This window comes from Bos taurus, chromosome 28 (assembly GCF_002263795.3).
Source record: "Bos taurus isolate L1 Dominette 01449 registration number 42190680 breed Hereford chromosome 28, ARS-UCD2.0, whole genome shotgun sequence".
In the NCBI taxonomy this organism is placed as follows: domain Eukaryota; kingdom Metazoa; phylum Chordata; class Mammalia; order Artiodactyla; family Bovidae; genus Bos; species Bos taurus.
The window spans coordinates 24572005-24596549 of NC_037355.1; the positions used below are offsets into that span (position 1 = coordinate 24572005).

A 24545-nucleotide genomic window follows, 5' to 3' on the forward strand; every position below is an offset into this window, starting at 1 on the left:
AATTTAGAGTCTATTATACAGAGTGAAGTAAGTCAGAAAGAGAAAAATAAATATCGTATATTAACACATATATATGGAATGTAGAAAGATGGTACTGATGAATCTATTTGCAGGGAGCAATGGAGATGCAGACACAGAGAACAGACTTGTGGACCAGGGGTTGGGGAAGGAGAGGATGAGATGAATGGAGAGAGTAGCATGGAAACATATACACTACCATATGGAAAATGTATGACTCAGGGAGCTCAAACAGGTCCTCTGTGACAACCTAGAGGGGTGGGATGGGGTAGAAGGTGTGAGGGTGGTTCAAGAGGGAAGGGACATATGTATACCTATGGCTGATTCATGTTGATGTATGGCAGATACCAACACAATACTATAAAGCAATTATCTTTCAATTAAAAATAAAATTTTTTAAATAAGAAAAAATTAAAATAGATTTTAAAATATTAATGATTATTGTTAATAATTTAAACAATTTGGTAAAATATAAAGAAGAAAATATCAGAAATACCACCTCAGGAGATAGACACTGATAATTTTTATTGAACATCACTGTGATATTTTTTCATCCTCTTAAGTATGTTGCACAGACATAGAAGTTGGTATGTAACCCCAGAGGATCTTGGACCTTTGTAAACTATTTTTACCCAACAACGTGCTAAGGACCTCTTTCCAAATATGGGGAGCTTAGTTATGTTCATATAGATAACATGTAAAGACCATGAACTTCTACAGGGCCAATTATCTACATATATAAATAAATGATGGATATGTTCATTCTCATTCTGTTCAAATAGAATAAAATCTTAAGTTGCATGTATTTAGGTGTGTCTTATTATATTGATAAGCATCATCTATGCCTTGATTGCCTAAAATGGTTTCTCCAGGTTCTTCAATCTCTCTGGCTCCGCAAAGTAGCCAGATGCTCAGACTTGACTTGTGACTTGATAGTCACTCAGCAGTGTCCAACTCTTTCCAATCCCATGGGCTATAGTCCACCAGGCTCCTATGTTCATGGAATTCTCCAGGCAAGAATACTGGAGTGGGTTGCCATTCCCTTCTCCAGGGAAACTTTCCAACCCAGGGATTGAACCGAGTTCTCCCACGTTGCAGGCCGATTCTTTACCGTCGGCCACCAGGAAAGTTACTCAGAGGGATATAGAAAATGCTAGTGATATAGAAAGGAGAAACTTGAGATAATGTTTAGCATATCCATTTTGTCCACTGCATTTGTATATTTATTCTTAGTTAATGAACAATTTGTTCGATTATACCTATAATATATATGAAGACATAATTTTTATTCATTATATAAAAACTAAGGAATTTATAAGCCCTCCTCTTTGAATCTGTCTATATATTGAAACATCTTATTAGCTCTTGAGGACAGGGACTCTGCTTTATTAAGTTTTTATTCTCACATCTTAACAGAGATCATGGAATACAGTGGAAGTTTGATAGATCTGTTATCAAAATTACATAAATGAAATACAGACGTGCTTTGCTCATCACTGTATCCCTGTGACTTAATACCTTATTCACAGTAGAAACTTAGTGAATGTTTGTTAGATAAACATGATGTGGAAATCTGGCTACTAGGAAGTACCACTAAAATCTAACATAAGAAGTTTTCCTTAGTCCCTAGAATTCAGGTAAATTCAGATTAGAGTAAGTATAATTCTGGAAGATATTTTACTGACTGCTAAAAAATAGCTCAGTTATACAGAGTTGGGTTGGGGAGGAGAAGAGAGAGAAGTTGTAACAAACAAATGAGACTTGGAGGAGAAAATAGCTCCTCTGAGGGGAGCCACATGCTCTGATACCCAAGGCAGCCGCATGAGGAAGCAGCCTAAAATTAGCAGGATGGGCAAGCCCACGGAGGGAAAGCCACAGCAGATTTCCCTGCACTCAACAAGTGAGGTGAAGGACCAGGAGCCCCAGTGGAACCCTCTTTAGCCTGTAGAGATCCACGACAGTTTGTGCCAGGTAAGGTGCTTCTTCAGAACTCACTTTGGGAGGTAAAGCAAGTGATTTCTTAAGGGAATGGGCAGAAATTGAATGATTTAATATCACCTAGTAAAGAGATACCTCCAGGAATCTAACGATTAAGAGAGCGATAAACCTATTCTTGTATCCATCCTCATCCAAGCTGTTCATCTGAACCACCCCTTTTTACCTTGTTGAATTAGGGCTTTCTGGGGTATGTAGGTGCTGTTTTTTTTCTAACCTTGTTGCTGTTTTTTTTTTTTCTCCTTACCTCCTACCTTGTTGGAATAAAGGGAGGAGCCTGTCCTAGGAAATTTGTAAAACCAGGTGGAAGAACAATAAGGAAAGAGTATTCCCAAGTGACATTTAAAGACTGGATAAGAGCAGAGCCAAAAAGGAAAGATTAGAGATACCAAAATAGGACTCGGTGGGCAACAGTGTTCTTTGATCATAGGTGAAGTACAGAGTTGTTGAACTGGTCAAAGACAGACAACAGAATCCTGGAGGAGGCCAAGATTTTCTGTGTTGTTGTTTCACAGAGAACTAGATCAGTGATTTACTTTATGTCATGTGAATTATTCCCAATTATAGTATTTATCTATCACTCATCATATTTTCTGTAAGTTCCCATTTTCTGTGCTGGAATTCATTTTTACATTATCTATTTTTTTGAAGTTCAGTTCAGTCAGTTCAGTCGCTCAGTCGTGTCTGACTCTTTGCAACCCCATGAACCGCAGCACGCCAGCCCTCCCTGTCCATCACCAACTCCTGGAGTCCACCCAAACCCATGTCCATCGAGTTGGTGATGCCATCCAACGATCTCATCCTCTGTCGTCCCCTTCTCTTCCTTCCCTCAATCTTTCCCAGCATCAGGGTCTTTTCAAATGAGTCAGCTCTTTGCATCAGGTGGCCAAAGTATTGGAGTTTCAGCTTCAACATCAGTCCTTCCAATGAACGACCAGGACTGATCTGCTTTAGAATGGACTGGTTGGATCACCTTGCAGTCCAAGGGACTCTTACTACTCATTAATTGTAAAACCCTCCATTCTCTTAAGAGGGTATCTCAGGATTGATCTGAAGGGACAGCAGAAATGCAGAACTTTAAAAATAATTACAGCTATCTTGAGATATAATTCACATACCATACAATTCATCTATTTAAAGTATACAATTCAGTGGTTTTTACCATATCTACAGACTTGTACAACCATTTCCACAATCAATTTAGGATACTTTATCGTCTTCTCCAACAAAACCCATACTCAACAGCTGTCACCTCCTCTTTTCTTCCAACACTCCCCTTACCCACAACCCTAGGCAACCACAAATTTACTGTTTCTGCAGATTTGCCTATTCTGGATATTTCATATAAATGGGATCAGGCATAGTGGTCTTTTGTGAGCTATTTTGGGGGCAGCTGGGGAGCTCGGTGTATAGCAAGAGAGAAAAGAACCTCTTCTGTTTTAGTTCTCTAGTGATACCCTAAATGAATGTACTTCACTGTATCAGGCCGTATCCAAGATTATTATTAAATAAAAATTGTCATTATTGAAAATAATTTAATCATATAATAAATGAAAATAAGATGTCAGGTGAACGGTGCCTGGCAGATATTAGATTCTTGGTAAACAATCATATTTTTTCCTCTATCCTACTCCCAGTGTTAAACATTTACTCATATTATAAAACATATAGAGCAGATTTGAAGAAAACTTAGCAGACTACTTTGAACATACTAGTTACTCAATAAATACCTTTTAAAATAGGAAAGGCAGGTATAGTCAGGTATGTGTGCATTTTACAGCTGTGATATTATTTCATAAAGGCTATGGAAAATAGCTTTATTTGCTGGACTAGGAGGCACCAATTATAATTTCAAGTCTGAGCTGATATCAACTGCAATCTTAAATAACTGACTTACTTTCTTTGGTCCTCAATTTATCTACAACTCCAGCCCAAGAAAGATAGGCTGGATCATAGCTAAAATGCCGTCCCCATCGTTCATATTGTGGAAATATCTTATGGCAGGATCTCCAAGATACACCTGCCTTTTGTATATTTCATACTGAAGGTCACACATTGGATTATAGGACTCCTTCTTAGGGAGGTTCAGTTGGTTGACTATCATTAGATCTTGCTGCTTGTAATTACCTTGATGAAATCACCAGGTTCCATTGTCTGGTCCTCAGGTATCCAAGATCAGAAACTTAATTTGTTTTTCAGAAATTCTTATAGTGAGCCAGTCCTTTTGCAAGGTTATTTACATTAACCAAACTCCCAAGTAATGCAGCATCCAAAATTCCAATTTGTTAATTTACAGTGAGAAAAATGACTTGAGAGCAAACTAAATGTCATATTTTCCTATTAACTTATTATTTAAAAGAAGTCTATTAAAAAAAAAAAAACGCAATTGAAATTAGAATGCTGTGGCATCCAAAATTCCAATTTGTTAATTTACAATGAGAAGATGACTTCAGAGCAAACTAAATGTCATATTCTTCTATCAACTTATTTAAAAGAAGTCTATTTAAAAAAATTCAATTGAAATTAGAATGCTGTTGCATGAGAATGCTGTTGCACCAAGGTAAGTAATTGATCATGGCACCTGGCAGTATTGTTTTGAGTTGCCAACACCACCATCAGGAGCAGAAAAGGCTCTCTTGGATGAACATTGCTGATTCTTTCCTCTTTGACTTCCCTTTCCTACTTGTCATTCCAATTATCTCTTCAGATATAGATGCAGATATAGATATGTGCTAGTCCTTTCAGCTGTGTCCAACTCTCTGGGATGCTATGGACTGTAGCCCACCAGGCTCCTCTGTCCATGGGATTCTCCAAGCAAGAATATTGGAGTGGGTTGCCTTGCCCTCTTCCAGGGCATCTTCTGAGATATAGATATAAATATTTATATACACACATACATTTGATAGATAGGTAGGTAGGTAGATACTATCAGTTAGGCTACAGTCAAATTATACTTCTTTTTTCTACTGATGGCCTTGATGCTTTTGTGTGTGTGTGTGCCTTGTGGGCAATTTTTACGGTTTTTTTTCTTTTTGTAAATATCATACACCCTTATTAGAAGTTTTTTTTTTTTTAAGTACAGCTAAGAAAAATATGAGAAAAAAATCTTCCACAGTTCTACCACCTAGTTATAACCAATTGACATTTTAGAATACTGTACTCCAGAATAAAAAAAAAAACAAACAGGGTCATATTACAAATACTATTTTGAAGACTATTTTGGGTTTTTTAAATCTTATACAAATGTTATTGCTCTTTAAAAATGAGTATTTTAAAGAGGTATATACAAGTATGGGCTTCAAAGTCTCAGAACTGAACCAATTCTCTCTCATTGAACTAATTTTTTTTAAACTAGTTAAAATTTTACTCTTTAATTAAAAACCTCAAAGGGGAAAAAAGTCACAGTAGGACTTGGAAACCAATGCTTTCATCTTTGCTTGGGTTCACTGTATTTGCTCTTAAGTATTATTTTTGTTGTTCAGTAACTAAGGCATGTGTAACTCTTTGCAACTCCGTGGACTACAGCACGCCAGGCTTCCTGTCCTTCACTATCTCCCACAGTTGGCTCAAACTCATGACCATTAAGTTGGTGATGCTACCCAATCGTCTCATCCTCTGTTGCCCCCTTCTCCTCCTGCCCTCAATCTTTCCCAGCATCTGGGTCTTTTCCAATGAGTCGGCTCTTCACATCAGATGGCCAAAGTATTGGAGTTTCAGCAGTATTATAAAATGACTTAAACATCTTTATAAAACTACGCTATAGAAATATAGCCAGCAGTATTTTATCACAAATAAAATTTCCTTTGTGATATGTAAATTATGCTGCCCTAAAATAATCTTACTAAGTCCTGTTCATTAGAACTTACAAAGAAAACAAATGAAAGAAAAAAAAATAGGTGGTTGTAACTGTGTAAATATGTAAGACATGAGACATGAAACTCAGTACATGCAAATAACTCTTTCTTGCCATAGTGTGCAGAAGTATCTTGGGCACTGGCGTGGTTGGAGAACCAACCATAAGTCAGATTGCAGAATGGAGGCCCCCGCCTCACTTCTGACACACCAGCCATTTCACAACTCTACAAACTCAGAGTACCTAGAACAAGCTTAACATAGACCCTCAAGGCAGGAACCTTCTCAAATCTTACTTCCAAGACTAATCAGAAATGAACAATTTAAGGAATTTCCCACCAAGCTTCCTTTAAGAACACAAAACAAGTTTGAATATTCATAATAGGTTTCCCTATTAAGTAGTTTCCCTATTGAACTGTTAAATAATCAACTTCATAGGGACAGGAAGTAGAATGGTGGTTGCCAGGGTCTGGAGGTAAAGGGGGATGGGGAGTTATTATTTAATTAGTGCAAATTTTCAGTTTTGCAAAATGAAAAAAGTTCTGGAGATGATTCTGGAGATGGTGGTGATGGTTGCACAACATGAATGAACTTAATGCTACAGAACTGTGTCACGTGAGTGTATGTTCCTGGGTTCTTTGTCTCGTCACAACAAAGATTTGGAGCGACGGACATTAAAGCCCTTGGCGCGTCACAGCTCTCGGGTCTTGGACAAACCGTGCTACAGCTCTTAGGCAAATCAGTGTTACAGCTCCATTTTATTTAGAAGATAGCAGGAGAGAGAGAGTGAGAGAGAGAGAGAGAGAAAGAAAAGAGCACACGCACGCGGGAGAGCGAGTCCATGAGATAGCGCTTTGGCTCCTCCTTTTATATGTTTTTTCCTCCACCTGGGCCTGCCCTATGCAAATTGGGCTTAGCCAGGAGTGCTGTTTGTTCTGCCTGAAGTCTTCACTCTGGTCTTCGGACCTTCCTTTGACCTTCCTTGTCTTTTAGCCACTGCCATTTTGGACTCCTTTTCCCTATTCTACCTACCTAACATTCCCCCCTCAAGAGATGGGAGGCCCAATTCTTTGGGAATAGGGGCGTCAAGGTCTTTCTGGCTACTTCCTGCTGAACTGAGACGGCGAGGGGTATTGGGCCTCCCCCTCTTGCTAGTCTCAATCCTCAGAGTCCTTATAGCGGTGTCCATGGGTGTGTGATATTTTCCGTGGTCAGCTGTAGTTTTGTATCTTTGTTGAACTGGCACTGCATGTTGTAGCTGGTTGACCCAGCTCTTCTTTTTCCATCCAAGACAAAGCTGCTTCCATCAGTGTACCAGATTTCCTCAGGATTGGTCAGAAGATCTTCTGACAATCCCTCTTGGGGTTTTGTCCAGTGGTCCAAGATTTCTAGACAAGAGTAAAAGGGGAGAGAGCCCTTGGGGGTAGGGAGGAGGGTGGCTGGGTTAAGAACCTCACAAGGGGATATAGTGAGGCCTGGATTTCCCATCAGCATTACTTGATATCTGAGGATTCTTTGATCAGACATCCATAAATGGTCTCTCCCATTTAGGAGTTGTTTTACTTGGCGGCTGGTAAAAAATAGTTAGTTTGCCCCCAAAGGAGAGTTTTAAAGCATCTTCTATCACGATTGCAATAGCTGCAAGATTTCGAAGGCAGGGGGGCCAACCTCGGGTAGTTGGATCGAGCCTCTTGGATAATTAAGCTACAGGCTGGGGCTCAGATCCCAACCTTTGAGTTAACACTTCCAAGGCTATTCCCTCCCTTTCATGGACATAAAGTTGGAATGCTTTTTCTGGGTCTGGCAACCTCAAGGCAGGTGCCTGAGTTAAGGCCTGTTTTAGTGTAGCCTCTGCCTTCTTTTGAGGAGCTCCCCACATCAGTGGGATTGAATCATTTCGTTCCTTTAAGCTTTCATATAAGGGCTGGGCAATTAGACCGTAGTTGGGTATCCAGATTCTACAATAACCAGTTAGCCCCAGGAAAGCTCACAATTGTTTTCGAGTAGTGGGGGAGGGCAACTGGAGGATTCCTTGTACCCGATCAGAGGACAGCCTCCTGGACCCGTGTGTAATCTGAACTCTCAGGTAAGTGACCTTTGTCTCGACCATCTGTGCCTTAGCACGGGAGACTTTATATCCCCTTTCTGCCAAGAAGTTTAGAACCTGAATTGCATGTTGTTGGGCACTTTTCTCATCTGGAGAGCAGATTAGTAGGTCATCTACATATTGTAATATTTTCCCATTAGGTCCCAGGTCCAGATCTAGGAGGTCCTGGCTAAGGGCCTGTCCAAACAGGTGGGGGCTATCTCTGAACCCCTGAGGTAATACTGTCCAAGTCATCTGTTGGTGTTTTTCTCCTGGGGCTTCCCACTCAAAGGCAAAAAGGTATTGGGATTCTTTAGCCAGTGGTATGCAAAAAAATGCATCTTTGAGATCCAAGACTAAACCGCTTGACATTGGGTGGGATTTCTCCCAAGATTACATAGGGATTGGGTACTGTGGGATGGAGGGGGACTACAGCTTCATTTATGATCTAGAGATGTTGAACCAGTCGCCAGGTTCCGTCTTTTTTCTTTACTGAAAAGATTGGGGTGTTACATGGCGAACTGGTGGGGATCAATAGCCCACAAGCAAGGAATTTATTTATTAAAGGCTGTAGTCCCTCCCGAGCCTCTCTTTTGAGAGGATATTGTTTCCGATTAGGAAACCGAGTGGGATCTTGGAGAACAATGATGACTGGTTCAGCTTGGTGGGCTCGTCCAGGAATCCCCTGGTCCCACACCTCAGGGTTAATTTTGTCTTCCCATAGTTTTTGGTCCCTCTCTATTGAAGGTGTAATGGGTTCTTCAGTAGTAACCAGGAGCTGTAGAGCTCTAGGGGCTGAAAAACTTCCCATCACAAGGGTGGTCCCCAGTTTAGTGAGTATATATCTTCCCAATAAGGGGGTAGGACACTCAGGGACCACCAGAAACTGGTGGGAAAATATTTGTCCATCCCAGCAACAAAGAAGTGCTTGGGTGAATCTTTTAGTAATTGCTTTTCCTGTAGCACCCAAAATGGTACAGGTTTGGGAGGAGAAGACTCCGGAGTAGGAGGTCAAGACAGAGTAGGTAGCCCCTGTGTCAACCAAGAAATTCTCGGACCTACCTGCCACATCCAGTTGCACCCTTGGCTCCAGCCCTGTGGATGGTCATCTGTGACAGGCGGGCTGGCTGGAGCGGGACGCTTCAGTCCTCTTGAACCATCAAGAGGGTAGGCTTGGCGCTTGACCTTGAGGCTCTTGGGTCCCTAGGGCAGAGTGCTGCCCAACGTCCCAGTTGATGGCATTCGTGGCAAGGAATTCTAGGAGACTTGTCACGGTTTGGACACTCTTTGGACCAATGCCCCACCTGTTCCCCGCCTCACTTCTGACACACCAGCCATTTCACAACTCTACAAACTCAGAATACCTAGAACAAGCTTAACATAGACCCTCAAGGCAGGAACCTTCTCAAATCTTACTTCCAAGACTAATCAGAAATGAACAATTTAAGGAATTTCCCGCCAAGCTTCCTTTAAGAACACAAAACAAGTTTGAATGTTCATAATAGGCTTCCCTATTAAATAGTTTCCCTATTGAACTGTTAAATAATCAACTTCATAAGGACAGGAAGTAGAATGGTGGTTGCCAGGGTCTGGAGGTAAAGGGGGATGGGGAGTTATTATTTAATTAGTGCAAAGTTTCAGTTTTGCAAAATGAAAAAAAGTTCTGGAGATGGTTCTGGAGATGGTGGTGATGGTTGCACAACATGAATGAAATTAATGCTACAGAACTGTATGGTCATTGCAATTAAAAATAAATAGTGTTTTTGAAAAAGAATAGGAACCTGGAGATCAAAGTTCAAAATAAATTTTTGATTAAGACCTTTTCTCACAATGTCAAAATAGAATAGAATTATGCTAAGACAGGTCATTTATTGGTATGAAGTTGATCCACAGATGGGTAAAAGATGATATATACAAATCAACTAATATTTCTAATAATTCTTAAATCATATTATCCTATGTATGTGGACACAGTTCACTAAAACTTAAAGATAAATACAATAAATAGTGATCTATTCAAATAAAAACACAATATTCAGGTTGTTTTTTGGTTTGTTTTTTTTTTTTATTTATTGACATGCTATGTAACTCTAGCTAGTTAATTATTCTTTATGTCAGCTTCCTCACATATAAAATGTGAGTATTAAAGCAGATCTACTGACAGGACTCTGATGAGAAATAGCTAATAAAAATAATAAAACACTTTTCAAATGTAGTGTTAGTAGAAAAGATCATTTAAATAAAAGTATTAAAAACATCATTGCTCTTTGTATTTGACATCTACCCCAGTTCATCATCCTTATCATTAGCAGCATTATGGAGAAGGAAATGGCAACCCACTCCAGTGTTCTTGCCTGGGAATCCCAGGGACGGGGGAGCCTGGTGGGCTGCCACCTATGGGATCGCACAGAGTCGGACACGACTGAAGCGACTTAAAAAAAAAAGTCTTCTTTATTTTATTTCATGTGGTGTTTATATACATTCAAAATTAGTCTATTAGACTATTCAGGATCATGGGAATACTAAAATGTCCCTCACTTCCCTAGATTTCTCCTCTCTAAATCACTTGACCTTAACAATAGTTTTGTCAACTTAAAGTTTTATACTAATCTTATGCTAATATCCTTTCCTAGATCTGATAAAAAATAAAATATTTACCAATAAATTCAATTATTTCCTGTCATAAAGCACATACCACAGAGTGGATATACTGCTCTGATATTTGTCACCACTCTACTTATCTGGCTAAAGAAGGCTTGTTTGATACCTGGGTTGTCAGATCAAATTATAATTTAAACCCTTTAGCTATGTTTAGCCCCTTGGCAGTAGCTGAGTTGAGAATTTAGAATTCAGAAGCAAATGGTTCAGGAGCACAGTAACTAGATGGAAAGCATTTACCTCCATGTCATCGGTTTAAACCTGAACTTGGTTGATCACTATTGGTGTCCTATACAAGATGTAAGTGATCTGATTTGAATCTCTAAATGAATAACACCCATGTTTAAAAAAAAGCTCATCACTCTTGGCACTAATTGGCATTCTTGTTGTCAGCGTCAGGACAGAAGCCAAGGACTGAATCAGTCTGGAAACCTGAACTGTGGCTGTGTCTGAGTCATCAGTCTCGGTGGCCCATTCAGCCTTTGGCCTTTCCTTAGAGTTTACAGCTCAGCCCAATTGTGTACACTTCACTCCCTGTGACTTCACAAGCCAGATTAAAAGATGTTTACTTAAAATACATCTTTTTATGATAAGAATGGTAATAATGATAGCTGACATTTACTGGCCACTTGCTAGAAGCCAGGTATTCTTCTAAGAGTCTTTACCTAACTCTCACAGCAATCCCATGAGATTGGTACTATTATTTCCCTCATTTTTAGAGATAAGGAAACTGAGGCACAAAGAACTTAAATAACTTGCCTACGGCTTCTCAGATAATAAGTGGAGGTAGAATCTAGCTCTAAATACAATCTCTCTGCCTAATTATAGCATTTATTTGACTTCTTTTAACATCTTACCATACCACTGATCAAAGTTTAAACATTCTATGTTCAAATCAAACAGGGCACATATCAATGTATCAGTTTAAAAACTGCTCACTTTTCTGTGCTAGTTATTTTTATTCTTTGTTTCTGAAAAGAGGCAATGGATCGCTCTTAAATTTGATTCACATGCATTCCTTATTCTGATTTTAAGATACTTGAAGACCTTGATCTGGACTTTCCTGGCAGTCCAGTAGTTAAGATTCCTCACTTCCAAGGCAGGGGGCACGGATTGGATCCCTGGTTGGGGAATTAATATATCCCACATGTTGTGAGATGCAACCAAGAAAAAAATAAAAAGGACCTTGATTTTACAATGTTTTAATGTTCACCTATTTTTTGTTGTTATTGTTTGAGCGAAACATTACCTGAACTTGGAAGCATCCTCTGACCTTAATGTTTCTAAATTAATAGAGAGAATTAAGTCAAATAAAAGCCTATCTACTACTCCATCCCAATATAAACATAGTGAATGATCACCAAATAGGCAATCCAGCTGCCTCTTTTTGTTAACATAGTAACTGAGTTCTTCCACCTACTCTTCATGCAAAATTAAAAAGCAGATAAGAATTTTTTTTTTTAATCTGAGGCTCCATTTCATGAGACTTCGCATAGTAGCTAGGAAGGAACATTTAAGTATACTGAGATAAATGAACTTAAAAATAAAGTTCATGAGCAATTTGATTATTTTAATGAATAAAAGAAATTAATCTGGTTCTCACAGAAAGTTTTAAGACAGTAAAATATTGTTTGCCATAATCACCAGCTAAAAATAGAAAAGAATCACTTTTTATGCTTCTTTCAGTCACCATCCATACTCAGTTATTACAAGCATGTTCGAAGACTCATTTAACACATATTTATTGCTCTCAGTTTTGCTAAAAGATAAACTTTGGGGTATTTCCCCCCCAAAAGCTCTTGTTAAACTAAATTAATAATGTAAACTTAGCGATCTGGGTTTTACTGCAGATTTACATCTACATGCCCATTCTAATTGGAGAAGGCAATGGCACCACACTCCAGTGTTCTTGCCTGGAGAATCCCAGGGACGGGGGAGCCTGGTGGGCTGCTGTCTATGGGGTCGCACAGAGTCCGGACACGACTGAAGCAACTTAGCAGCAGCAGCAGCAGCAGCCCATTCTAGTGTTTCATTTTCCAATTCTAGTGTTTCATTTTCCAATATACAAAATAATCATAATAAAGACGAACTTCACGAAAAGTGGTGTTGTTTTATGTAGTTATTAGAACATAATAACCAAAGCATGATTGTAAATAACTTCAAAAAGATAAAATGGTAGCTAAACATCTCCTTAAGATACAGTCTCTTGTGCCTAATTTCACTATGTCTAGTAATTTGCAGATAGAGATGTACCAAGAGAATTGTTTATTTATGGTTACTTCGATTTCCTTTCTTTTTGTAAAATTTTTGGTTGCACTGGGTCTTCATTGCTATGTGCAAGCTTTCTCTAGTTGCAGAGAGTAGGGGTTTCTCATTGTGGCGGCTTCTCTTGTTGCGGAGCACAGGCTCTAGGCACTCAGGCTCAGTAGTTGTGGCTCACAGGCACGTGGGATCTTCCTAGACCAGGAATCAAAACCAAGTCATCTGCGTTGGCAGGTGGATTCTTATCCACTGTACCATCAAGGAAGTGCTCAATGTATTTCTCTGACCAGGGTGGCACTAGTGGTAAAGAACCCGCCTGCCAATGCAGGAGACTTAAGAGACACTAGTTCGATCCCTAGTTGGGGAAGATCCCCTGGAGAAGGAAATGGCAACCCACTCCAGTATCCTTGCCTGGAGAATCCCATGGACAGAAGAGCCTGGCAGGCTACAGTCCATAGGGTCACAAAGAGCTGGACATGACTGAAGGACTTAGCACACAGAGACTTAGGTGTGAATCACAGCTCTGAGGGGCCTTGAGCAAATTTTTACTCCGATCTTCAGCTTGCTGCTGCTGCTAAGTCGCTTCAGTCGTGTCCGACTCTGTGCGACCCCATAGACGGCAGCCCACCAGGCTCCCCTGTCCCTGGGATTCTCCAGGCAAGAACACTGGAGTGGGTTGTCATTGCCTTCTCCAATGCATGAAACTGAAAAGGGAAAGTGAAGTCGCTCAGTCGTGTCTGACTCAGCGACCCCATGGACTGCAGCCTACCAGGTTCCTCTGCCCATGGGATTTTCCAGGCAAGAGTACTGGAGTGGGGTGCCATTGCCTTCTCCAGATCTTCGTTTTCCTCCTCTATAAAAAGAGGATGATGATATATAACACCTTGGACAATCTCAAAGTATACCTCTTGAGACTTTTTCAGATCCTTGAATTTGCAAAACCCACAGTAGTGTACAATTTTTTCAGTTTCATTCTCCATAAAATGGAGATAATGATTCATACTTCCTGGGTTGTTGCATTCAGTTCAGTCACTCAGTCGCGTCCAACTCTTTGCGACCCCATAAATTGCAGCACGCCAGGCCTCCCTGTCCATCACCATCTCCCGAAGTTCATTCAAACTCACGTACATCGAGTTGGTGATGCCATCCAGCCATCTCATCCTCTGTCATCCCCTTCTCCTCCTGCCCCCAATCCCTCCCAGCATCAGAGTCTTTTCCAATGAGTCAACTCTCGCATGAGGTGGCCAAAGGACTGGAGTTTCAGCTTTAGCATCATTCCTTCCAAAGAAATCCCAGGGCTGATCTCCTTTAGAATGGGTTGTTGCATTAAATTATGTATTAAATATGAATGATTAAGCTTTTGTGTGGTCACTGGGCTGGGTCAGCTAGAATCACTCAGAAAGCTGAGTAATCCATTCTGGTTTATCTGCATTTTAATAAGTCTAATTTGCAGTCAGTCACAAATAGTTGAAATCTTGATCTATGTTAGAGAATAAATGTGTGTTTTAAATGTGTTGTACTCTATATCACAGGCAACTCAGTCTGTGACTTGAGCTGGAATCTCAAAAAACAGGGCATAAGAATGGACAAAATTGCCTCTTATCTATGAGTAGTAGGGTTTTAAAGTTCAAAACAGAAAGGAGAAGTCTACAGAAGCAGAAAAGAGTTTGATTCTAAAGGACTGGACAGAAAGTAAAGACCTGATGTAAAACAAAGGTTGTTCCAAGGTGGGCAGGAAAAATAGTGGTAAGCCAGTTCAGAAGGATGCAAAAGTATGACAGTGCCTCTTATGGCGCACCTATAGAAGAACTCTAGGGCAAGGTGGGAGTTGTCAACAGCCCCAATCCTTTTCCAAAAGCAAAAGTCGCCGGTATCAATTAGCTCAGGAATGTGAGCATCCACTAAGCCAAATCACATATAGTTCCTTACTCAATGACTGGTACACAAAGAGCATCCAAATATTTTTAGCTCCTTTTCTCATTTGAATTGATGCTTAATAATATTTCTGTGTTAAACTAATGTAATTGTTTTTGACAACCAAATCAGTTAATGTTGCTGAGAGTTTGGTCATTCAATCTTTTCTGGCATACAATAAACATTCATTAAATATTTATTGAATTGTGTAAATAATTTAGGACAACTCAACAATTAATACATTATTTTTATAGCATGCTATAGACAAATATTTTTTAAGTGACTATTTTGTGCCATGCCTTGAGATTGAAATTGTGTGGCCTACATAAAAATTTTTTATGGCTTCAATTCTCAAGGGCTGGTCTAGTTAAATAAATAAAGCATAAATGCATAAATGAAAACTCAGTGTAATTCAGCAATATAAGAAATGTTATAATCACTAGTTGTTTAATTACATAATATTTGGAAAGAAAGATAAGAAAGAAGGAAAGAAGAAAAGATAAAGGCAAGAAGGAAAGATAAACCAAGGAAATATTCCTGAAATTTTTGGAGACAAGGATTTGTGTAGAAGAGTGGCAGATCAGACCAGAAAGACTATTAATATTTTACAGGATCAAGATGATCACATTTCTGATTATACTAAGATATTTCTTATTCCAAGTTGAAATTTACAGAATACTGTCTGGCCAGTGGGCTGACTACAAAAAGATTTACTCCCAGCTCAGTTTACTCTGGGGTAAATTTTTGTGTTTAATTCCCCTTTGACATTATATATTTGTTTATTCCTTTTATTGACATTATCACCCACATTTTTTTTTTTTTTTTTTACTGTACCATGTGGCTTACAGGATCTTAGTTACTTGACCAGGGATCAAATCCAGGCCCATGGCTATGAAAGTGCCAAGTCCTAACCACCAGATCACCAGGGACTTCCCTCACCCATATTTTTAATTAAAGTTTATTGTCTGGGTTAGAAGATGAAAGAAGAGGATTTCAAGGATATTAATGGGAGACCTCTTGATTAGACTAGGTTTTAACTAATCCATTCTCAGCTTGGAATGAAAAACAATTGGGTGAAGAGGCAAAATAAAAAAGGTTTTCCAGGTCTTCCTCTATTAAAGTACACTGCCTTTATTTGATAGGAAGTTTGTTAACACAAGACACACCAAATGAGTAAGTCCATTTATGCAAATAAAAACGTGAACTTGAATAGGGATATAAAATACAAATTCATTTTGATAGACTTCATGTAATCAGATAACTTCTCAGAAATGTGTATTAGTCCTTGCTATTTTAGTCAACCAATTTTATTGAGTCGTCTTTGTGAACAGTCCAAGTCTTAGTCATATGCTATTTTTCTGTTCTCTTCTAGATTCTGTTAAATAAACACCAAGTCCCTAAAATCAAAGTGATAACTTTAATAATCCTTTTCCATCGATACATATGAAAACAATAGCAAGTTTCCTTCTTTGGGTGATTTCTGATTTTTTAACTAGCCTGTATAATTACTCTTCATTAGAAGGCAATGGAGGCCAATGAAAAAAGAATACATTTAAAACTAAGAGGCCTAGGTTTGAGTTCAACCAGCTGTGTAGCTCACCGGTTGGGTAACTTTGGTAAAGCTAAACTCCTTTAAGTATTAGTTTCCTCATGGGTGTCCCTGGTGGCTCAGACAGTAAAGAATCTGCCTGCAATGTGGGAGGATTAGATCCCTGGGTCAGGAAGATCCCCTGGAGAAGGGAATGGCTACACACTCCAGTACTCCTGCCTGGAGAATTCCATGGACAGAGGAGCCCGGCGGACTATAGTCCATGGGGTCACAAAGAGTCAGACACGACTGAGCTTGACTACCGACACACTTCCTTCTTATAACATGCAAATAACAATACCTTTTCAGGGTTGCTGTGAATGTTGAATTAAGAGATAAAGGCTGCTCCTGTCAGAGTACACTAGGATGAAAAGTTCATTCCCATTTCCTTTCCTTCAGGTAACTAGTGTTAGTGCAATTATTCAGGTCATGCATAAGAACAGTGAACTCTGGTTTCAGCTTTCTGAGATGTCCAAACTGCCCAAAAATAGAATCTTGAGTGGAATCCCCCAGAGCCTAGCACACTGGCATTTAAGATATTCTATGATACTGTTACAAAGAGAAAATATTTCAACTGTTATTTTTCTACCCTTAATTTGTAAAAAAAAAATTACTGACCCATGTTGATGTGCTGAGAAACAACACAAAGCATTTAAACTTACCTTCAAAAGAACAAAGCTTTTAAATTGTCTGAGCAAAATGATTATCGTAAATAGAAAAAAATTAGGTCTGTCAAAGCATTCAGACTGACTTCCAATGTCCTATCTTTCAGCATTAATGCCTCATGTTTTGGTCTATGTATCAATTCATGTTCTCAGCTAAAATATTGCAGACAGAATGTTTCTGAAAGCATTTGCTCTTTTTTCTTTCTGTTTTTTTCTCTTTTTGCTTGTTTGTTTAGTCATACAAAAGAATTTAGCATTGGTTTCTGTTAGAAAAATTATAAACAAAACTCTATGTGTTTCCTTAAGGAAGAGTAGGTCTTATGCTCACTTTTACCCTTTAAAAAAATGTTTGCAAGTACCACAGAAATGTGAACTTTTACATATGTGCAGTAGTTAAGAGCACAGTTAGTCTTAGGTTGAATCCTGGCTCAGTCACTCACCCCTTGTGTGACCCTAAGCAAGTTTTTAACTTCTTTCTAAGCCCCAGGTTCTTAAACATAAAATGAGAATTCTAACAGTACCTACTTCAGAGATTGTTGAAGGAATATGTAAAATAAAGCACAATATCCAAAAGCAACTATACTTTAATAAAAATTAATTTTTAAAAAGCACAGTGTCCATAAAGAGCATAGTGCCTAGCAAACAGTTAAGGAATGTTAACTTAATTCTACTGAAATGATAAGCTTCTATGTGCATTGATATAAGCATTACATCAATGTAGGGACCAGTAGGAATCAATTGTAGACCTCAGGATTACATGCCTGATACTAATTGTCTTGGATTTCTTAAATAACTTAATGTTAGTCATAGATCCTCTTTTTAAAATAAAAAAAACCCTAGGAACAGATTTTCTTCATGGAAATAATACTTCCTTAAAAGTATAAATGTTGATAAGTTCTCCATATCAAAAGCATGAGTAAAGGAAGACTTACTGTGCTTTCATGGAAACCATATAGTAAGGCTTTAATCTACCCCCACATTGGGCACACATTTAAGTATTACAACAATTGATTATTTCCCCATATTTACTTTAATTAAACTGTCAACCGTACTTTCAGTTTTGAATCAAGTAAAGATGTTTACACATGTCACATGCATCCTGCTCATGGATATTTTGTGCATTCCTTACATTCTGTTCTTTTAAATGTTATCATTATTATCCTATTCATCTAAGAAGAAATCAAGAAAGTGTATTTCCTTAGTCATCTTAGTCATTATCCACCCCCACCCTCAATCCAGGCTAAGAACACCGTGCAGACTGAGTTATTAAAGTCGATCCGAAAGAGCAATCTGTTCTAAATGACTGTCCCAAGATCTGCCACGGAACCCTGTAAATACTCTTCATTACTCTGGCAGGGCAGTATCACATTTCCTTCATGCTACTTTTCTGGCTGACTCAAGTTAGGCAGTGAGATTTGGGCTTTGGATGATCCTGGTTGGTTGATATAGGAATGGTCCTTCTCCTGGGACAGGTAATCAAATTTACTTTTCAGGATAGTAAGTATTCTGTTTATAGTTTTTTAAAATGCTTTTAGTTTGTAAAACTAGAAAGGTTTTGAACTTACAGCTTTTTAAATTCTTATTTTAGTTTTAGTTTTAAGCAAATGTTTTCAGTACCATTGAGACGAAAAAGACATTTCTTAGGATTTAACTGTAGCTCTCAATTACATTGTATCATGTTTGTATAAGACCCTCTATAATCTACCATACATACATTGTTTTGGATGGTCAAGAACTTATCTCTATTGTGTTTTTCTCATTAGCAAAGATTAGAAAGTAATGTATGTCTCTGTTCTTTAAAAATAAGATATAGACGGTTGTTGTCATTTCATCTGATACACACCTCAATATAAGTCCATGAACTTTAAGCAAAACTCATTGAAAGTTTGGAATATGTGAGAAATTTCTTTTAAAGGATAAAAATCTATAGCAATTTGGAAAAATAGCAAACACAAAAATTTTATATGAATCTGCTAGCACAGATTCTTACACACTTATTCTCCAAGTGAAGACTTCCTCTATCATAGATCTTCCAGATTCTTGGACATTCCTGTGGATCACCCCAATGTGAGTAAATTGTTTCTATAACTGAGTGACTGAATTCAGAAAACAGCTGAAGGCAAGCACAGGATCATGTTCAAACCACAATAAACACATGTGTTAGATGGGCCACTCAACTTTGTGGGTAAGGCTTAAGACATGTAACCTTGTATTTACCTGACACTTATGAATTTTGTTTTTAACTGTATTGGATTTAGATATATTTTTTTAAGCTTTAAGAATTATTCTTTGTCCCAATAAACTCTGTTAAAATCTCAACTAGTAGGTTTGTGGTGTAATGTAAGATGATATGCAAGTTATATTATATTACTTGCGAGCAGAAACCAATTTTTAAAAACTAGAATCTAGAATACAAGGTTCATGTATTGTATGCAAGGTATAATATAAAGTATTTATATGCATCTTTTTCCCCCAAAGAGCTCAAAAAATTTTTACAGTATCTGTATTCGAAATGTTACAGTAAAAATGAGAGGAGAAACATCAGTGTTATTCAGAAATTCTTTGTCTCTTTTTTTTGTAACTTTTTTTAAAAATGGATTTTACTTCTTCCTATTAATTCCTAATTTCACTGCCCAACCAACTCTATTTTATCTTTCAGTATGGGTCTCCTCCCACCTCAGTGTTCCATATACCTGGGTAAAAGGTAGGATATCAGGCTTATAATGGAACAGTTTGCAAGGAAGTCGAAATGTATTCACTTGCAGTGTGTGTGAACATTTCCCTTTGGAAGATCAAACTGTAGCACATCTATGTGCTAAATGAAACAGAGGTTCTAGTTTTCCCTGTCCCTACTCAAGACTTAGTAGTCCTTATACTGATTATGCCTCAAGATCTGAATGGGATAAATGGGGAGAAAATCCTCTTTAAATAAAAAGAAATATTTGGGGCATCTACATAAATAGAAAATGCAGAAATACAATTAAGTAAGTTAATTTCAGAACAGGACTAGGTAAGAGAGCAAACAACCCTGTATATTGACGATTTAGATTAATGCAGTAATGAAAATAATCTATCCACATAACTCAGTTCTTCTTGTGCCTTCTTCCCTCCTCAGTAACTGTTCTTTTGACCTGGATTATTTTAAAGTTTTCCTCAATACTCTTTTTTATTCTGTCCATGTAATTTCAAGGTTCTTTAACAAAAGGTGTAGTGAAGCTTCTGATTTGATCATAGTAAACAAATTTTAAGTCTATTCAATATATTATAGAGTCTCAAGGTGACTGAAAAAGGTAAAAAAAGAAAAACCAAAATCTCTTAGTAAATACCATGAGGTCAAGAATCGGTATATTTTCCATGGACAGAGGAGCCTGGGAGGCTAGAGTCCATGGGGTCGCAAAGAGTCGGACACAACTGAGCACTGCTTTATACCCAGTACCTGGTACCTAGTAGGTAGTAGGTACCAGGTACTAGGTATATCATTAATTAGATAAATATTTGCTGAATGAATGAACAGGAAGAAATTCTGCAAGTAGTTGGTGATTTAAGAAAAGTAGGTTTAAACCAATGTATTTTATGCTACCCAAATCTAAGAATGACCTTTTTAAGAAACAGTTAATTGCATTTATCTGAATTTTCAAGACCCAGGCTTCCACAGAGATTGAAATAATGGGGCTAAATTTTTTTTCCAAATTCATATTCTGAACAAGTACGAAATCCTATCAAAGAGCCTATCCTTGACAAAGTGGGTTTTTCAGCAGATGTTGGTTTGGTTAAGGATTCTTTTTCTCGTTCAGTAATACTTGTGAAAGAAGAAATCGGGCATAGACCTTTTCAAAATAATATACAAAAAAAATGATTCCAGGATAGTAACAAATGAACAGAAGTTGTAATATATTACATTATACAGTAATTTAGACTTTTAAACAGTACCTGATTATCTTTTTTTTCTGAAAAAGTTTGTTCAAACTAATTTGTTACCAGGTTTATTCTCAGACTGATGGCTTTTTCCTCTCCATTTTTTCTGTGATCTCTAGTTACCAACTTTTAATGTTAGTTATCGTCTGCTTTTGCTAAGCTTTTGGACAAACAACAAAAAAAGATCTCTCAGCTTTAAGATGTTAGAGCTCACCTTCATGTTGGCTTTTCACAGCCAAATTTCCTAAAATGGATCAGTGATTAAATGAGAGTAAATTTCCCATGAATTAAGATTAATTCTCATAAAAATTAAGAATTTTGAAATATTTCAAAAATAATGCCGTTTTCTTTGAATGTGCTATCATGAATCCAGTATTAATTCTAAACATAAATCAATAAACAACTTGGGCCTCTAAGCTGTAAGTGAAATTCTATAGGTGGGAAAACTGACTGACCCCCACCGCCCATAGGTGCTGTCCTGCCGTGGAATCCCTTTGCTCAGTGTTCTCCTATCCAATCAGGTGGAATGTTTCACAGGCACATGGTTTATACAGCTCAAAATAACTTGGGACCTGTGAGCTGACAAATGCTCTGGCTCCGGTGGTGACAGGTTGTCCAGCTTCTAACAGCCATCTTCACTGAAACTAAGGTTAACTCCTCACTCTCTATGGACGGCTACTCTCTATTTCCAAGGGCGTGAAGAATTTTCTTTTTCTCCTGGGCTTTCATCTAAGCATTCTCCTTGGATAATTATCATCACAGTGGAGTGCCTGGGTTGGACATCCTCATCTGGGTCAACTGAAAAAAGAAAGGTAATATCCAGATTTAAGTTCTCGAGTGTGTTTTGATAACAAGAAACTGACAATGGGAAAGGGGGGATTTCGGAGACCTAATTTCTGTTGTGTGGAATGAAACCGAGGCTAACTTCCTAATTATGTATGATGGGACACAAAATTACATGAAAAATAAAGTTTTCTACATGGTCAGATTTTACAGGGGGGTTGATGAGACCCTCAGAGATCACAGCCTACTCAGGTCCTAAGGGAAAATATCTCAACAGAGGAAGTCATGACCTGTGTGTATCATTGGCATTTTCCATACATTCTTTTATTAAAATAATGGTGTTTATATGGAGAATATGTGTGCAATGCCTATTTCCTTTTTAATGGAAATCAAACCTAAAATAATATGACTCCATAGTTAAAGACTTTCATTTAACATTTTTTTATCATGTAAAAGGATATGCTTGCTATATTTAGTGCTGGGAGATCTGCTCCCTGGATTAATGTACACAACAGCTGCAGAAAGTCTTGCTCAAAGGACATTGCTCTTTCTTTCTCTCCTTTCTCTCCCTCTCTCTCTCTCCCTCCCTCCCTCCCTTTTCAGCTGCAGCAGAAAGACGCTTGACAGTCAGTGGCAAGTGTTTGGCCTGGTACATTGCACTATTAGCAGTAATTAGATGCACAACTTGAATTATTTTTTTAATGATCATATAAGCAAAGAAAAAGAGAACATGAGTAAATCTGTATTTCCATTTCCCAAAAGTGAACATTACAGTAAGAGTGCTAAGAAATTTTACTATCTTATCAACAGATTTTTTCTTTTTACTCATACTTGTTAAAGATACTAGCATCAATCTATTTGATAGAAATAAAACAGATAACCAGTTTCCTTTCTCAAAAAATTATGATTCAACTACTTTCATACTGGTAATGATAAAATGAATTCTACAAGGTCTAAATTAAAAATATGTTATAACTTTTTAGCCTCTCCTTAATAATAACTCTTAACTTCACATAAAATACATATAATCCTTTTCTACAAAACTAGAATATCCAGACTTAAAGCTATAATAAACATATTTTTAAACAAAAATTAATATAAGCTATCTGATACACAATTTGACAATATGTAAACTATTTCAAATCAAGACCATCTCATGAAATCTGAAATATATGCACACTAACTTTGTCAGGAGACAAAATTATAAACATTACAGAATCTTATAATAATGGACTATGAAACAAACAGTTGGACATTATCCAAATTCTGGAGGTTTGTCTCTATTCCCACTTATAGAATATGGCTAATGCTATTGGAACTTGAGACAATGTATCAAAGCCCTAGTGTTCTATATGTCTATAATTTTGAATAAGACTCTATTCCAGACTCTAATACATCTATTGTATAACAGAATACACTTTCCAGCTCAAGGTGCTTACAAAGGCACATATTCAGCAGAACAGACTCAGAACCACAATTCACAGACACAAGAAATTGAATGAGTTTGTACCCTGACTAGATTTGGGAATTTATAGAGCTGAATTTTCAAATTTACTTTTGAAGAAATGAGACTGCAGGTAAATTGGGTTTCACTGTGAAAGATCTTTAATGGACTAAAGTTAATATATGAAAAGGTGACAGCTAGATTTTTTTAACAGTTAACTCATATACGCAATAGGAGTAATGAACTCAGCTCATTAACCTGAAAATATAAAATGAATGAGACTGCCAACCCCAGAATAATTAGTTTCCTTCATTGACATTGAGATTTGACAAAGGCATTGCTTATTGGATGGTGTTATTGCCTATAACAAGACAAAAAATGAAAAGATTTTTTTTAACTTTTTCCCTCTCTTAAGAGATACAGAAGGATCAAACACCACAGAGATATTTTCTTAAATTTCTATGGTGCTTTACAGCTAACAGAGAGCTTTAGAACTGCTATGGCACTGTGCTTTTGCTTAAAGGGAGCAACCCAGGCACCGACAAAATGGTCTGTTGAGTAATTTAGGAACATGTGTTTAGCAGCTACATTTTTGGTGGGCACAAAAGTTGGTGTGACTGTTTACCTGCAATTACTGAAGAGCTCTTAGAGCTCATGTATAATTAGAGTCACCTTGACAAGCTCTGTACAGACTCTGTGTTACATAGACCTCTACTTAGAGTCACAGTGCACCCCACAGTCTGGGATGGGCCCAGCAGAGCCTTCCCACCAAGGGCTTGAATTCCAACTAGATCTTGAGATCACAAACCTATTTGGGGTACTTGTTCCTTTCCCAATCTAGCGAATATGTCAGTTAAGGAAGTTATCACTTTTCAAATCCTTAACCACCTAAGGGAAATTGACACGAGTATTAGGAGAATGAAGAAAGTTGAAAATGTTTAAATTTTTTTCTTATTTTTCTTACTTAAAATGAATCTTTGAGTTAATGAGAATTGACAAAGTTTTCTTATTTGGGACTTCCTGTATAAGAACTAAGTTCATCATGAATGGTGAATTGAGAGTGAAATAAAACTTCATTTTTGTGAAGGGTTTGGTAGTCACCCTAGAATCCTGAAGGCTTCTTACTTGGCTTCCATTAACCTTTTCATGGGTCATAGACTTTACTTCTACACTGCTTTTTTTCAATATTTCAGATTAAATACTAACTTTGGGCTCTGGTTCCAGCATCCTTTATACTAGTGCAAAGGATTACCTTAATTTTGTATAGTGTTCTACATGTCTAAAGTTCTTTCACAGAGAATTCCCTGGTAGTCCAGTGGTTAAGATTTCACCTTCCAACACAGTGAGTGTGGGTTCAGTTCCTGG

The 24545-nt window shown here is 37.7% G+C and overlaps 1 protein-coding gene across 3 annotated transcripts in view; it reads left to right on the plus strand.

The window, feature by feature from the left end:
• The first annotated feature begins 1893 nt into the window (after nucleotides 1-1893).
• MYPN (myopalladin) overlaps nucleotides 1894-24545 on the plus strand; it is a 114113-nt gene continuing 91461 nt past the window's right edge. The window contains exon 1 of one of the 3 annotated variants that reach the window (XM_024986845.2): nucleotides 1894-1989. The gene's annotated coding sequence lies outside the window, so the exon portion shown is untranslated. Of the gene's footprint in view, nucleotides 1990-18443; nucleotides 18511-21529; nucleotides 21766-24545 lie in introns of those variants that run through there. The other 2 variants (XM_024986846.2, XM_002698857.7) reach the window with 2 other exon arrangements.